The sequence below is a fragment of the Schistocerca gregaria genome, chromosome 4 (genome assembly GCF_023897955.1).
Source record: "Schistocerca gregaria isolate iqSchGreg1 chromosome 4, iqSchGreg1.2, whole genome shotgun sequence".
In the NCBI taxonomy this organism is placed as follows: domain Eukaryota; kingdom Metazoa; phylum Arthropoda; class Insecta; order Orthoptera; family Acrididae; genus Schistocerca; species Schistocerca gregaria.
The window spans coordinates 635,186,702-635,203,848 of record NC_064923.1 but is presented as its reverse complement, the minus strand read 5'-3'; the positions used below and the strand labels follow the sequence as shown (position 1 = coordinate 635,203,848).

At 41.6% G+C, this 17,147-nt stretch overlaps 1 protein-coding gene across 12 annotated transcripts in view; it reads left to right on the top strand.

The window, feature by feature from the left end:
- Positions 1-17,147, top strand: part of LOC126267252 (protein bric-a-brac 1-like) — a 1,659,048-nt gene that overhangs the window by 6,012 nt on the left and 1,635,889 nt on the right. For all 12 annotated transcript variants that reach the window (XR_007548970.1, XR_007548971.1, XM_049972274.1 and 9 more), the window contains exon 3: positions 17,033-17,111. The gene's annotated coding sequence lies outside the window, so the exon portion shown is untranslated. The remainder of the gene's footprint in view (positions 1-17,032; positions 17,112-17,147) is intronic.

Here is a 17,147-nt window from a genome sequence, read left to right as displayed (position 1 = left end):
GAAATGCAAGAGGTGGTTGTGCTTTACCAGATTTTCTAAATGTAATGTATTACATATGGTCCAGACTTCATTTGATATATAACAAGATAAACATAAAAACTGCAGAAACAGGAAAGATACCCATCAGATAACACAAATCTATTACTGGAAGGGAAGTTACATACAGTTTTAAGATTTACGTGATCCTATTTCAGCCTATAGTGTTGCAGCTGTATATGCAGAACATCTGCCAGTGGTGATAAAGTTACAGAAAATGACCTACGTAAAGTTATAAATGGGGTATAGATCTTCATTGATAAAGCACATACCACTATTCAGTTACACATCATCAGTATTATTAGAATTATGACATGATTCTCACTAATGTTAAAGTGATGATAATTGTTGTTTCTTTTGATATGTTTGCATCATAATTCTAATCATTGCCAGTAATCAGCCTATGTAACAATTATGGTGCTCATGATTTCTCCCTGGTCAGAGGGAGTACTATACCTGGCATAGTTAATTTGCCCAAAGTGTTCTGTGTTTCTTTACTGGTCCTCAAAATTTCGAAGTTTCACTCAGGGATAAATATTGACAAGCGTATCATTTCTCTTACCTCTTTGAAGATTAAAAATACAAATCATTCCACATATATGACTGGAGGTATTGCTTTTTGACACAGTGTCGGCAGTAGTGATGAGGTTCCTTTCCAATACTTGTAATCCAGATATTTGACGTCTGAAATTTGTAAATGAATGCTCCCTAAAATTCGTAAATGAATCCTCCGTATTTGCAATGTAGCAAACAGAAGAGAATGAACAATGAGTCCCAGTGACCTTAAAACTGGAGGTTTTGACTAGGGAAGAAAGCTTATTGATTTATTTCTGATAGAATACCGATATTTTGATTTATAAGTCCTCACTACTACTCACTCTTTGATGGTGTATTGAGGTAATACAGTAGTGAAGAATGTTTAACAGAATTATCTCATTATATCAGTCTTGGAAGGAGTGAGTTAGTCGTTCTACTCTGCTTTCATTGCAGATCTGGCAACACATTTTTCCCTAACAAAACCACTGGTTCATATATTGACATAACCCATGTTGAACAATGAATATTAGTAATTACAATAAAACCATAATCTTAAGACATATGAAGGATACGATTGCTACCTTCTGGTTCACATTTAATTTTGTAAATCCGTTTAAAACCAACAGCCTGTTAACCAGGAGGGAGATCCACAAAGCCCCAGGTATTATTTATTGCCAATGAGGACATTTCATCTACTACTGAACTGATTATATCACACTCAGATTTACCATTCAACTTCACGAACCAAAGGGCAAAGTTCGTCACATTTTCTAAGATCCACTCCAAGTTGAATAACCTTCTCAGCAACACATGGCCCTTGATCTAGTGCAACTAAATCAACATATTCCACAGGTTGCCGAGCTTCATCTTCGTCTGCTTCTGTAGGGACACTGTTTCCATACATTATGTTACTGCTGCTGAGTTCCTGTGATATTTTCATTCAAAACTGTGCCATGTGAAACAGTTTATTTTCTTGGGTATAGGATCATACGGCCTGTGATTGTTACTCTTAACCAATCGTTACCATCTTCTTTGATTTTCTTCGAAATTTAGGTTTAAACTGCCTGAAAAATTTGGCTCCAAGCCTAGGCAAACATTTTAATGATATTCTCTTCCCAAACAATTCTTATAAGTTATTTTTTCACTAGTAGGCATACACAAACAGTAATATAATGTGCAGATTGCTGTTCACTGCTTCTGCCCCAAGTGTCTCTGGAAGACCCGACTCAAGAAGCATTGTGCAACCACTTTCCACTACTGATCTGATTATATCACAGTCAGATTTACCATTCATCTCTGGTACATATGGTGAAATGGTTTCATGTGTAATGCCAGTATTCTTGAAATTATAATGAATTTCATAACCAACAAATGCTGTTGATAGTTTTGATAACTTTAATCCATTCCCTGTCTGCCTTCCCACCAACAGTTGAAACCCTGAGAATACAGAAGTAATATAACTTAAATACTTTTTGATCAATGGAGACCACTTACTAAAGAGCAGAAGTGTTAAGTTGTCGAGGGGCACACACAAAAAGAAAGAACACGTGCTGGGTTTCAGACTAATCCTTTTCTGAGCTAGGGTACACCCCCCCCCCCCCCCCCCCCCACACACACACACACACACACACACACACCAGTGCACATGCCTCTGTCTGTGGCCTTACTTGGTGTCAGTTGGACTCACAATGCCAGTGCTGCATTTTGGCAGCTGGACTAGGTTGTGGGCATTGTCAGGAGGGAGAGGGATTTGCATATTGAAGGTGATGTGGGTACTTGAATTGGGAGGGGTGACTGGACGGAGGGCCAGGAGAAATCAGCCCTAGTGACGTGGTTCACAAATACAGCTTAATGTATTTGATTTTAAATTTATATATCAGACCACAGACAGCCATTTTCCTCAGAATCTCAGTGTTTACACATCCCGTCCTCTTGTGTCATACCAGATGCACAATTTACTTGTTCAATATTTTCCATAGAGAATGACACTCTTTTACATTGATTTGTAGTTTTTATACAAATGGTCACTGGGATATCACTCCATAGCTGAGTCTTCTTATTATTGAATATGATTTTTAAACCTTTAGTAGATTATACTCCTACCACTGAAAACATGATTTTTCTTCGTGCTAGGTACATACAATGTCTGCTTCTGAGTCCAGGGTTCCCATACATCCTGTATTAGTGTATTTAACTTGTCTGATCCAGTAGCTTCAGCATAGACAACTGAATTAACTCCTATCTGAACTGAACAGGAACTTCAAACTTCCCTACTAGTTTAAATGTTGAAAACCATTCCTTGTGTAAGGGCATGTGTTTTGTTGCAACACTGTCAGCACGGCAAATATCATCACAAATTTTCCTGACTTTCTCTTGACAATTGGCTTTGTAATGACCATTCTTGTGACAATGATAGCACTCAATTTTTTTCTTGTCCACAGAACTTTTAATTAAATTCCTTTGTGAACATTGACCTTTCTCATTTTTATGATTAACCTTATTAGGACAAAATGCGGTTCCCATCTCTTCAATCTGTGACAAATGTTGCTCTTCTTCCCAAAACCTTACTGTTAAATTATTGAAAGTCTGCCTGCTTACATCACAAGAGCCCCAAACAGTACTAAAAGAACCGTGTAATCTTGTTTGTATCTCCACTGGTTGACCGACATCTGCAGGAGACTTTGGTAATGCTTCAACTTTACTAATACATAGCACGATAGTATCATAGTGAAACTTAGAATAATTGAAGAACTGTTGTTTCAATGTAACCTTATTAATTGCAACCTGCTATTCATGAGTTGTTATGATTCTGCATGCATTAATCTTATGTGACAAGTTGTGTACACCTGTACCTTAAGCTGGTCTTACTTTACTTCCATCAACAATGTCCAACAGTTTTTCATGCCAAACATAAATTTGATATTTCCATAGTTAAAAAGTTTCTATGTCAAATTTCTAGATACTATTAAGATTTTGTTCGATCAATCTCTTACCTTTTCACTTTCAAAATCAAGAAATCTTCAGAGTCATTAAACTCCCTTCAAAGGCTCGATTGACGTGAAGAGAAAATAAAACATTGTCCTAGGTAATAAACTTACTTTACTACACCCATGACCTGTTGGACACACTGTACTCCAGTATTACAGTTTGGAGGTGCATTAAGTTTTATTACTTGAATAAAGAAGGAAGTACTTTCAACACAAGACACAGAAAAATTTTATTAATGTTGATAGGAAGACACAAAAGTACCCAAAGGGATAAAAGATGGGGTGTCCTTCAGAAGCAGCCAAGATATAAAAACATCAGATGCACTAATAAGATATGTCCGCCTGCACACACACAACACAGTATAATCAGCACATCGATCCTTGCTACATACTGTGTTAAATATTAATAACACACCAGAAAACATTATTAGTAGCCTCACCCTTTTGCAGATGATGCAGTTGTCTTTAATGTACTGTTTGAAAACAACTGCACAAATATTTAGTGGGACCTTAGAGGATTTTGAAGTGGTGCAAAGATTGGCCACATGCTTGGAATATTTGGATATGTGAAATTGTCCACTATATTAGAAGCAGAAATTTTGTATCCCACACTATAGTACCAATGAGCTATATTTTAAATCGATGAACTCATACAAATACCAGGGTGTAATATTTGTGGAGTGATGAAGTGAAATGATTACATAGGATGTCATAGGTAAAGGAGATGGCAGCCTTTAATTCATAGGTAGGATACTGGAAAATGCAGTTCAGTTTACTACATAAACTTTCCCAAGAAAGTCTATTAATAATGTTCCAAAAATTTGCTTTAAATGATTATTCTAGGGATATACTACAGCCCCCTACGTGTTGCTCACATAGGGAATGTGAGGGTAAGAAAAGAATAATTATTTGCACACACAGAAGCGTTCAATCAATCATTCTTCCTGCGCTTCATACGTGAATGGAACTGGGACAAACCCTAGTAAGTGGTATAATGGGATATACCCTCTGCCATGCAGCTCACAGTAGTTTGCAGAATGTATAAACATAGATGTAGAGATTGTGTACAAAACACTTGTGCACCCATCCCAGTAAATTGCTCAAGTTTGTCTAACAGTAGATATTTGGTGTAGGCCAGCTCAAATGGTCACAGCTTTGTTAGAAAAGAGGAGTATGTCACTGAAATGCTGAGAAACCTGCATCAACAGACACAGTGGAGACTCATGGCAACTACTTCATTCGCCCCAGGGGGTCCACAACTCTTTCGTGGATACGTGTGTGGCGAGCAAGGGACCCCGAGTTAGTGCGGCTCTCTTTCTTTTCCTGGGTGCATACCTTCCTTCTCCACATCCTTCCTCATCTCCCCCCCCCCCCCCCCCCCCCCCCCCCCGCCCTCCCACCTCTGCCTCTTCCCTTCTCATCTCTCCCTATGCGGGTATGTTTCATGCCTACGTCCAGAGATGGACGCTTGTAACTGTGTAAGACATAGTCTCTCCTCTTTGCTTTGTATGCTGAAAAGCCTCTGTTCTCCCTTTGTCATCTTTTCCTTGCCTCATCTCCGCTGAGACCTCTCTTCTTTCCGTTTCTTTGTTCCTCCATTTCTCTTTCTTTCCTCCCTGTGTGTGTCTGACGGCCTACCCACATGTAGCTAGTGACAGGGTAACGCATAATTCCCCACCCCGGGTAGACAGGTAGGACACGTACATACTCTCTGGAAATGGCCAGGCCCAGGGAGGGCTGATTATCTGAGCTGGTACCTTCCAAACTTGCTGATTGGTCCCTCCGTTCGTTTCTCGGGAGGTGTGAACAATCAACTAAGGCGGGAGTGCCCTCAGAGAGGGCCCCCACAAGGAAGTAGTGCACCATTGGAAAGGCCGGTAATCATGGGGGACACTTCGGCAATGGTTTGCTCTACATCTACAATTTCTGCTCACAGGCGAAAGTTAGTTGAGTCTCAGCCACGGACAATTCTTCCATCAGTGCCATAGTACCTTGCTGTTTCTCGGTTGGACGAAGGTCAAGACTTCTCCACAGTCAACCCTTTCATTATTCAGAAATGCAATTGCAGGTCCTATAAAGTCTTGTTCCCAATTACGAAATGGCACCTTGTTGTTAGAAACAGTCAGTGCCCTCCAGGCACAAAAATTGCTGTTAACTCCACTGCTACACACCTTCCCCGTCCAGGTAGAAGGGCATCGCACTTTAAATTCATCATGCAGCATGGTTTATACACACTCACCCGACGGATTGTCCAACGAGGAAATTCAAAACTACCTGTCTGACCAGGGCGTAATGGCTGTATATTGAGTCATGAAAAGGGTTGACAAGGACTTGCTATCAAGCCATGCCATCTTCTTGACATTTGACAGAGTTCAACTTCCATCGAACATTAAAGCGGGCTATGAGATAATTTCAGTTCGTCCTTACATCCCCAACCCTACACGTTCCTATCAGTGTCAGCGGTTTAATCATACCAGCCAGTCGTGTTCTAATCCAGCCAAATGCCCATGAGGGTGCTTGTTCACCTCCATCCCTTCGTTGTACACTTTATGGGCGACCACACTTCTTCCTCTAGAGAAATGAACGGGTTATTCAGGAAATCAGAGTGAAGGGAAAGGTGTCTATATTTGCTGCTCGAAAGTTATTCACCAGTTGAAATCCCACTGTGTCCCCAGCAGGTAAATATAGCACTGTCCTTGCATCTCCTCGGCCTACTAAGGAAGCAGCCATGCAGATTTGTGATCTCACCTTTAGTGCCACGGTCATCAGATAGGCCTGCACAGAGATCCCCCATTCAACCTCCCCACAATCACCTGCTCAGTCTATGGCTCACCCTTCATCGGTTCCTGCTAAATCACGAGCCCCAAAATCAGACACCTGGACTTCCAAAAAAGAGCCTACTTGCGAAGATTTTTTATGTACCCCGACTTCACAACCATTGATTCCTCCCTCATCTCAACATCCCGTTTCCAAGAAGGCTCATAAAAAACCAAGTTCCTCTTCTTCTCCACCACAGCGTGTCTCATCTACAGTGCCACCTGTAGGTAACTGCCTTCATCTGTCTTCCGTGTCGCCAAGGCGCATTGCTGGCGGCCGATCAACTGGCCAATCGCTAGTGGCAGGAGCTGCCCCCGAACAACCTATGGATCAGGATCTTCTGCCTTTGGCTGAATGCTATGCCACACTGTTGGCCGCCGGCTCTCAGCACTCGTTGAGTTGAGAGCAACCATGATCAGATTCTTCTCTTTTCTGTCCACCCTATGTCCATTATCCATTGGAATATCCGCGGCATTAGAGCCAGTTGAGATGAATTGTCAATCCTCTTACGATCCTACTCGCCGGTCATATTCTGTCTTCAGGAAACAAAGCTGTGTCCCCACAATTGCTTTGTTTTCCCTCATTTCCAGACAATCCGGTTTGATCTCCCCTCTGTTGATGGCACTCTAGCTCATGGGGGACTTAGGATTCTTCTCCATGATACTGTCCATTATCACCCAACCCCCTTAAACAGTTCCTTCCAAGCTGTTGCTGTCCGTCTATCTCTTTGTACCATATACATTCCATCTCCACACTGATGGCAAGAGCTGATCTCTTTCATCTCCTTGGTCAGTGCCCCCCACCCCCCATTTGCTGGTTGGGGACTTCAGTGCACACCACCCCGCTTTGGAGATCTCCACGTCCTTGTCCACGAGGCTCTCTGTTGATTGACCTCTTCTACCAAGTGGATCTTGTTTGCCTCAACACTGGGGAACATACATTTTTGTCTGCCTTCACGACAAATTTCTCTCATTTGGGCCTTTCGGTCGGTACTGTTCAGCTAGCTCGGCGCTTTGAATGGTTCGCTCTTGCTGATACACACTCGAGTGACCATTTTCCATGTGTCCTTCGATTGCAGCCACAACTGCCCGAGACACTGGAAGTTTGCCCAAACTGATTGGACACTTTTTTCGTCTCTACCAGCATTTGATGACCGTCACTTTCCTAGTGTTGATGATCAGGTCACTCATGTTACAGAAGTTATTCTTACAGCCGCGGAACATTCAATACCTCGCACCTCCAATTTACCCCGACGCTCCCCAGTTCCTTGGTGGAACGAGGTGTGCCATGACACAATACACAACGGGGGACTTGCTCTTCGTGTCATTTGCCACCATCCTACTTTGGCCAATTATATCCGCTTTAAGAAGTTATGTGCGCGATGCCATTGTGTCATCCGTAATAGTAAGAAGGCAAGCTGGGAATTCTTTACTAGATCTTTTAACACCTACATTCCCTCCTCAGAAGTTTAGAGTCGAATTTTACAGTTATCTGGTATGCCTAGTTTCTCCCCGATCTCTGGGCTCACTGTCGTGCGCGATACCTTAGTGGACCCAGTCACAGTTTCTAACTTATTGGGTCAACACTTCACTGAGATTTCGAGCTCTTCAAATTACCCGAAAGCCTTTCTCCCGAAGAAACGTGCAACCTCTTACTTTCTCCTCTCAAAATAGCGAAAGCTATAATATTGTTCTTTCCATGCGGGAACTCCAACAGTCACTCTCTTCTTCTCAATCTTCCGCCCCAGGAACGGATAGTGTCCACGTCCAAATGCTGCTGCATTTATCATACCATAGTCTGGCTTACCTCCTTTGCCTTTATCATCGAATTTGGACTGACAGTACTTTTCCCTGAAGATGGCAGGAAGCTATAATTGTTCCTGTTCCGAAACCTGGAAAGGACAAACACCTCTCATCTAGCTATAGCCCCATTTCTCTCACGAGTAGTGTTTGTAAGGTTTTGAAGCATATGGTGAAATGCCGTTTAGCTTGGTGGCTGGAGTCCTGAAGCCTTTTAACACCTGCCCAACGCGGTTTCTGAAAGCATCGTTCTGCAGTTGACCATCTTGTTGCTCTGTCTACTTATATCATGAACAATTTTCTCAGCAAACGCCAAATGGTAGCAATATTTTTTGATCTGAAGAGAGCATACGATACCTGTTAGAGGACAGGCATCCTCCAATCCTCCACACACTGTTGTCTTGGGGCTTTCAAGATCGGCTACCCTTTTTTATTCATGAATTTATGACAGCATACATTAAAGTGCAGGTGAACACTATTCTTTCCCATTCTTTCTCACAAGAAAACGGGGTGTCCTAGGGCTCTGTGCTAAGCGTAGTACTGATTGCCATCGCCATAAATCCAATTATGGATTGTCTCCTTCCCGATGTCTCAGGCTCCCTCTTTGTGGATGATTTTGCAATCTACTACAGCTCTCAATGGACCGGCCTTCTTGAACGACATCTTCAAGGATGTCTCAATCGCCTCCACTCTTGGGGCACCGAAACTAGCTTCCGCTTTTCCCCCAGTAAGACTTATTTATTTATTTCAATTTTTGGCGTAATATGGAGTTTCTTCCGCTTTCCCCACATCTAAGCCCTGTTGACCTTCTGTTCACGGACGTCGCTAAATTCTTGGGACTTACATTTGACAGAAAACTGTGCTGGTCTTTCCACGTTTCCTATCTTTTGGCTTGCTGCCTGCGATCCATCAACATCCTCCATGTTCTGAATGGTACCTCGTGGTGAGTCGACCGAGTGGTCCTTCTCTGCCTATATCGTGCCTTAGTGTGCTTGAAATTGGACTATGGATGCATAGTTTACTCCTCTGCTCGACTATTGATTCTGAGTATGGAGCTTTTTACACCAGCCCTGTGGAAAGCCTTTATGCTGAGACTGCTCAGCCTCCGCTGTCCAATCGGCAAGCTGTCCTTCTGAGTCGTCGTGCTAGCCATCTGTCTTCCATGCCTGCTAATCTGGCCCATGACCTTTTTTTTATGCCTCCTTGGATTTAGGTTATGCAGGCTGCCCTTTCTCTCTTCTGCCACTGGGAGTCCGCTTCCATCTGCTGCTACATTCTCTTTACTTCCACTTTCCTAAAACTTTCTTGACAACTGGGGGTACTGCACCGCCTTGGCTCTGCCCCTAGACCTGCCTGCTCTGTGACCTTTGTCAGCTTACCAAGGATGGTACCCCTTCTCTTGTTTATTGTCAGGCACTTTCTGCTCTATGCGCACAAATGGAGGATGCCACATTTATTTACACTGATGGCTCAAAAACATCATTTGGTGTTGGGGGTGCCTATATTGTTCTCAACACCCCTGATAGATTTTGGCTTCCCGACCAGTTTCAGTTTTTAATGCGGAACCTTATGCTGTTCTCCAGACTGTCCAATACATCTGCATCAGCTAATACAGTATATTATATGCTGAGATTCGCTCAGCTCTCTCCTCAGTCTCCAAGCTCGTTACTCTGCCCACCCTCTGGTCCATCAGATTCAGGACTGCATCCACTTGCCACTTGGGGACGTCTCTGTGGCGTTCCTCAGGATCTCAGGACTCCTTGGTATCTGTGGAAACGAGGCGGCCGATATAGCAGCTGAGGCTGCAGTCTCTTTTCCTCAGCCCACTGTTCGCATGGTTCCCTTTGCCGATCTACAGAGTGTCTTATGTTGTCGTGCTGCTCTTTTATGGCACGCACATTGGTCTATACTTCCCAATAATAAATTCTGGGACATGAAAGCTCTTCCCTGTGCTTGGACCTCTTCCTCCCGAACTCGTCATTGGAAGGTGGTAATTTTAACTAGACTCCAGATAGGGCACTGTCTTTTTAGCCATTGACATCTTTTAAGTGGCAATCCTCCCCCGCTTTGCCCCCACTGCTCTCAACTGTGGACTGTGAGACACGTTTTACTTTGGTGCCCCTACTTTACTCTGGTATGTGCCCGTTTACAGTTGTCGCCTGTTATAACGTCCATTTTAGCAGATGACATGTGCTCAGCCGATCGCGTCCTTGAGTTTATCGGTGTCATTGAGATGATGTCAGTCACTTGAAGTGCCTTTTGGGGAAAACACCCCCCCCTCCCCCTTCTATAGTGGTTTTCTAAGCTTTCCTTCTGTTTTTTAGTTTCCCCACGTTTTGAATTTCGCTCCCATTGCTGCTGACATCCAATTTTTTTACCCTTCCATAAGCCACAGAACAGGTGTTAATGACTGGAGCCGTTTTGCTCCCAAAAAAAAGACCTGCTTCATGAAAGACTGCTTAGAAAGTCTCAAGACACCACATTAAGTGAAAAATGTAGAAATACACTACAGCCCCCTATATATTACTTATGTAGAGACAGCAGAAACAAAATTAGACCAATTACAGTGCACACGAAAACATTTAAATGACCATCTGTCCTGCTCTCCATATGCAAATGGAACTGGAAATTCAGCCTAATGTTTGGTACAGTGCGAAGTACCCTCTGCCATGCGCTTAACATTGTTTGCAGAATACAACTGTAGATGTATTACTTGTTTCAGGTTAGCACACACATTGCCTGATGCCTAGCAAGAAATTTCTTGTAAATCCAAATAAGGAAGAAAATTTCAGTGTTACTCAGAAGTCCTCCATGTAAATGAGGATTGTGCAGAGGATTGGTAGCTTGTCTACCCTTCAGCATAAAGGAAATTCATTGCAATCAACCCCCACCTTCTCACCTTCAATAAGGTTTTATTCATTTCACTCGTTTACAATCATTTCTGTGCTATTAACTGCTTAATAAATACATACTCCACTTCCTGTTATCTGATTAAACTGATATTTTGCATGCTGATGTCAGTGCTGTATTAATTGATTAATTGTCCATTCAACATAAATTTAAGATATCACTAAAGCTAACAAGGAGTTCTGTTTCTGGTATGAAATAAAAATTACTCCTTTTCCTCCAGCCTTTGAACTTACTTTGCCAGTAGTAGAACGTGAAGTATAATGTGGACTCCACAGTGTAATGCAACTTAACATTTTTCACAAATATACATAATTGCTGAATGTAATAATGGTCAAAGAAAAAAATTGTTCTGGGGCTCATTGATTTATCCTATTCATTACACTTTTCACTTGGTGGTGTCCCTTTCTTCAGACTGTTCCTTAGGCTCCTGTGTGTTTATATTCTCCATAACATTTGAGCATAGATCCAAAATGAAATCAGGACTGTAACTGAACATAATTAAGCAATTTGGTCTTTTGCATTTGTGCAGCTTCGCAGGAAGAATTTTCTACTAAAATTTGTCTCACATCTAAGCTAACAAGATTACAGAGAGATTGCCATTCAGTTCACATGAAAAATACATAATAAGGGCACTAGAAGTCCAAATGAATGATATAGAGCAGAGATCTTGGTCAACAAAACATAACAAGGGCACTAGAAGTCCAAACGAATTATATAGAGCAGAGATCACGGTCAACAATCAGCAGTGCAGATAGAAACCAAAGACCCAGTAATTCGGCTGGAGTTCCTATCCAGGATGCACCCAAAGGCCACAACTGAAGTACACATTTCATACGTTGACTGCTACAAACATAAATGCCTCATGGCCCCTCTCAGTCCCACCCCAGGCTTCTCTAGTCACAATTAAAAAACCGCTTTACTTGAAGCATTTACTTCTGTTTAGGTCTCTTATTGCCCATAGACTGCTTCTGAGCTGTGTTAGACTATAGAATGATTCCACAGAGGTTTATTATTATTATTATTATTATTATTTGTCAGGAAACACTCATTTATAGTCTTATGAGCAGATAGGAAATTCATTTCCACTCAAAGTTCTGCATAGCTGTGTGATCCTAATGCAGCTAGAGGTAGCTGGAATCTTCAGTTTCAGTTGTTTTGTCTTGACAGATATCTTCCCAGTCAGTGTGTGCCATAACCTTGACACTGAACTTTCTTGATTTAATTTTAAGGGAATTTACGTCACCTTCATAAGCTTAGCAGTTAAGCCAAGATTCTCATGCTCTGCAACACAGTGTTCCACATGCCTGAGAGTCGTTGCTGAAGCTTGCGCAAAGTGCATGGTAACAGAAGACTGGCAAAATTAACCAATCCTCCACTTGAACTACCAAAGACTCACCATTTAGCACCACCCCAGAGAAATACCACATTGGACCAAAAATAAGCCAAGCTTTTTCCCAGAATTCTGCCACAAAACATTTGTATGTGGCTGATCTGCATAACCCTTAAACATACTGATACTGTAGAGGTCGTTCCTTTGTTTGAAAGGAGTAACAGTATCAATAGAATTTCAAAATTAATCATTATATATAAGCTAACAACATAAACGTCTTTGACTGTTGATGTTTATGAGATATAGTGACTAATATCTTGATCACAGTTTTGTTATTTTACTCAAAAGAATAGGTACAGTTTTTTTCTCTAACAAAAGAGTAAAATTTGGTCTTCAATGGATGGTATCGAAAGCAAATCACTCAAAAACTTTGAAATTTAACACACATGTGGTGTTCATTTTAAATTTTCATTTATTCGTTATGTGAAGAGTACATCTAATAGAGAAGCTGGCAAAACGTATGGTTGGAATGAGCCTAAAATATGGTGTCGGATCATACTGGAGAATAAGCTGCAAAGTGCCATTTAATCAAGAAAATCTTACAGAGGGCTAAATGTTGGAAAATATGCTGAAATTGAAGATGTAATTCTTTCCTTTGCGCAAGATAAAAGGAAAGAGGGAGATGCCTTTCCCACGACAAAGAATCCAGTTAAAGACCTTGGAAATTGCAAAGACCTTAAACATACTAGAGACTGAATTTCATGTGAGCATTGGTTGGTACTGCAGGTTTAGATATAGATGTGGCTTCTCTATCTGACAACTAAGTACTTCACTAGCATACAGATTGCCAGATTATTTCATCAACAAATGTGTTAACTTCCAGAGGCACACATTCCGAAATCAGCAGACATGCTGTAGATAGTTATACTGCCACTATATAAGCACTGTATTTGTGTACAGTTAAAATGCTTTGTTTGAAGTATTAGGTAGTAGTAGCAGTTGGGCAGTATAGGAGGAGGAGCAATGGCTTTTTTCAAAGTAGCTGTTTTTCTCCTAACAGCTCAAAACAGGCGAATTACCATAACCATCAGTCTGCATAGATTAGTGCTAGTCATAATATGTTGTTAGTGTACTTCACAGAAGTAGCCAGCAGTGGTGGCTCATGCCTGTTAGTGTATAACTTGACTCATTCCACATCTCCTGTGTGACAGAACTGACAGAATACAACATGTAAAAAAAGGAATCATCTGATAAGATGGCCACCTTCTGGTATATGCAGAGCAATACAACTTTGGACTATAAGAAAGTGTCAACTATCTTATTAAGACCAACTTGAAACAAAATACAGGGTTATTCGTAATTCCCTCCAGGGATGGAGGGTTCAGAAGGTGACTAAAAACTACAGGAGATTCAGAAAATAGACACACACCAGTGGATAGAGCATCTCTCCAAAGCTTTTGTGAAGTGACTACTAGCTTTGTAAATCTGTTAATTCAGTTTCTGATCTTCAGAATTCAATGTGACAACATGGAACAGATGATTTGTCTACATATTCTGACACAGTAGCTTAATGGTGCAACCACCTCGTGGTGAATAACTTGCAGAGATCCTGTTTGCTATGATGTACGTCATTTTTCTGTATGTCTAGTAGTTTTCACACAGTCGTCTTCTGAAATCCCGGAAGCACCAACAAATAATCCTGTTTTATAGTGTAGTCTGTAGTCTGTGGTCTTGGTTAGGTTGAAGGATGACAATTTGGCTGTGAGCTGACAAAGCAGTACAAAATGCTCCCATTAATCTGAATATTTAATCCATAATGAACATGTGAACCAACATATCCGCAGAACTGAAAACAAAACTCAGTTTAACTACAAAGGTTCATACTTGCTGCTCTTGTTATGATATTGTTTATGACTAGGAACAGGAGTAATATGCTTAACTTACAACAGAGGGAGGCAGGAAGGCTCACGAAGTCGCACTATTAGTGAGTGACGGAGGAAGCTGGTGTGAACTTTTTTTTTATCCTCTGTGAGTCTGAAGCTCTTGAATTATTTAGTGTACTGTAATAAGTACACAAATGTTCTTGCATAGGGGAGGGGGAGAGAACAGGGAAGGCAACAGTTTACATTATTGGTCATAATTACAGCATCATCTTCTTCAAGATTCTAGAAAACCTAATAATTCGGGGATGTTTCGGTTCAAACAAGTTATGCGATTTGGCACTCAGTTTATTAACAGCTCACCAGGCATCTCATTCACCAGAGCTGAAAAGTACAGAGAGAATATGTTTCATGGAATAACAGTGCAGGTTCTGAAAAACAAATAAACATCAATCTGGCTACCAGGAGTCTAACTTGACCATAAATAGCAGCATGGCACCAACAATAGTTTCCAGTCTGGTTGAAATCGGGGCAGTGAATCCATGTAATAGCACAGCGTGCAGTACCTGAAGAAGGTGATTGGGTTAGTCATTGAAATATTACATGTAAAATGAAATCAACAGCTGGCTGAATGCCCCAAAGTGCACTGTCAACAGAAAAGATTTCGTAAATCATTTCCAAGCAATGAGATCATCCAAGATTTGTACATGGCAGAACTTAGTGGCACCTGTAGAACCAGTCAGTTTGCTTCTAAAGGGAGAGAATCATTTCCCACAGTGGCTTTTTTGAAAGTCCACCATGTATTTTTAAATTTGTATTTTATCATGTTGTAAGTGAGCATCATGATGATGGTGAAGTCTACACAGGTGCATCAAAGTAGTAGTGGCTCCTTTTGCTGCTCTGCTGTATTCTTTGAATCCATCTTAAGATATACACTTACCAGCCAGAGCATAATGACCACCTGCCTTATGTATGTCCATCTTTGGCATGGGTAACAGCGGCACCACATCTGCATACACAGGTCACCTAATTCCCATAAATTCTAGGTTGGGGAGGAGGGGGCGGCAATGTCCTCTAGCGCCACATTTAGTCACATCCTGGCTTTGTTCAATTGGGTTCCTATCTGGAGAACTGGGGTGGGGGGTGGCCAGTACATAAATTGGAACTCACCACTGTGTTCCTCGAACTACTCCACCACACTCCTGGCCTTGTAACACGGTACATTGTCTTCTTGAAAAATGACACTGCCGCCAGGAGACATGATCATTTTGAGGAGATGTACATGGTCTGCAACCAGTGTACAATACTCCTCGTCCATCATGGTGCCTTGCACAAGCTCCACCAGACCCTTGGATGCCCACATAAATGTTCTTCAGAGCGTAGAGGAGTTGTCGGCAGTTTGTCTCTCTCCTGCAGTACAGGTGTCAAAGAGCTGTTGCCCTGGAAGATGGCGGATTCTCACCCTCTCATTGATAGGAAGAAGGTATCGGGATTTGTCAGACTGTGCAATGCTCTGCCATTGCACCAGCGTGCAATGCCAATGATCACACCCCATTTCAGTTATTGCTGCCATTGACATGGTGTTAACATTGGCATTGGATGGGTCGTCGGCTGAGGAGGTCCATCGTTAGGAGTATTCAGTGCACTTTGTGTTCCGATACACTTGTACTCTGCCTAGAATTAAAGTGTAATGTTAGTTCTGCCACAGTTCGCTGCCTGTTCTGTTTAACCAGTCTGCCCAGCCTATAACGTCCAACATTTGTGAAGATGGGCAGCCACCCAATCCTAAAACATCTGAATGCAGTTTCACCTTGGTCTTGCCATGTGTTGAAGACACTCACCAGAGCACTCTTCAAAACACCCAGCAAGTCATGAATTTCTGAAATGCCTGTACTGCACCTCGGCCCATCTCAATCTGCCCTCGCTGAAACTCAGACGGATCACACGTCTTCCCCATTCTACACATCAACATCATGGTGCACTGTGCACTAGCAATCATCCCTCGCCAGGTGACACTGCTATCCCCTGCATAGGTTTATATCAATAGTAGGCCGGTGGTCATAATGCTGTGCCAAGCAAATTCATGACATTTGATGCTGAAGTTGCTGTGATGTTGACAGTGCTATGACAGGTAAAATGTCCTCAAAAGTCAAAGGAAAGAGATGATTTTAGTGGGAATACTGAGACACAAGCAAAATTGAATACTGGTAATAAGTAAATTTAAGGTAGTGTGCATGCTTGTTATTCGTAGACTTCAGGGGATATGGGGAGAAAATACTTCCCATTCTGGGTTAGTTTTGTGTGTCACCAGAACTTAAAAATGTGAGCTTTGTTATCTCTAGCTATGTCTAAGGATATGAGACTTACGTAACAGTTCAGTCCACACATTTGACATTTATTGAAATTAAAATTTTCATTAATGAAAGGAAATAACTAATGAGAAGGTAGATAGTCGCAATATCATATATGCTGCAAGAGTTATCAGATGTTTTAGTAGGCACATCAATATACAAGAACAGTCTGCATGAAGTGTCCAGTTTTCATAATTCAGTATAGATGTCAAACTAGGAAAATGTAGATGTAAATAACATATGGGTTTGTCTAACAGTGCTGTTAGGTCTTCGATATTTGTGTTATCAGAGTGCATTAATTTCTCAATGTCCTTTTCAGTTACCTAAAATTAGAAATTGTACTCACTCAGGATACTTTTCTGAAACAATATTTTTATATTTTCAGCTGCCACAAACTTTTAGCATCATAAAAGTGAACATTTCCTTAACCTCACTTGCTTGCAAGGGGTTTCCTGCCTGTTGTGGTAAGTAACCACTGTGCATCATGTGATGTGCTATTT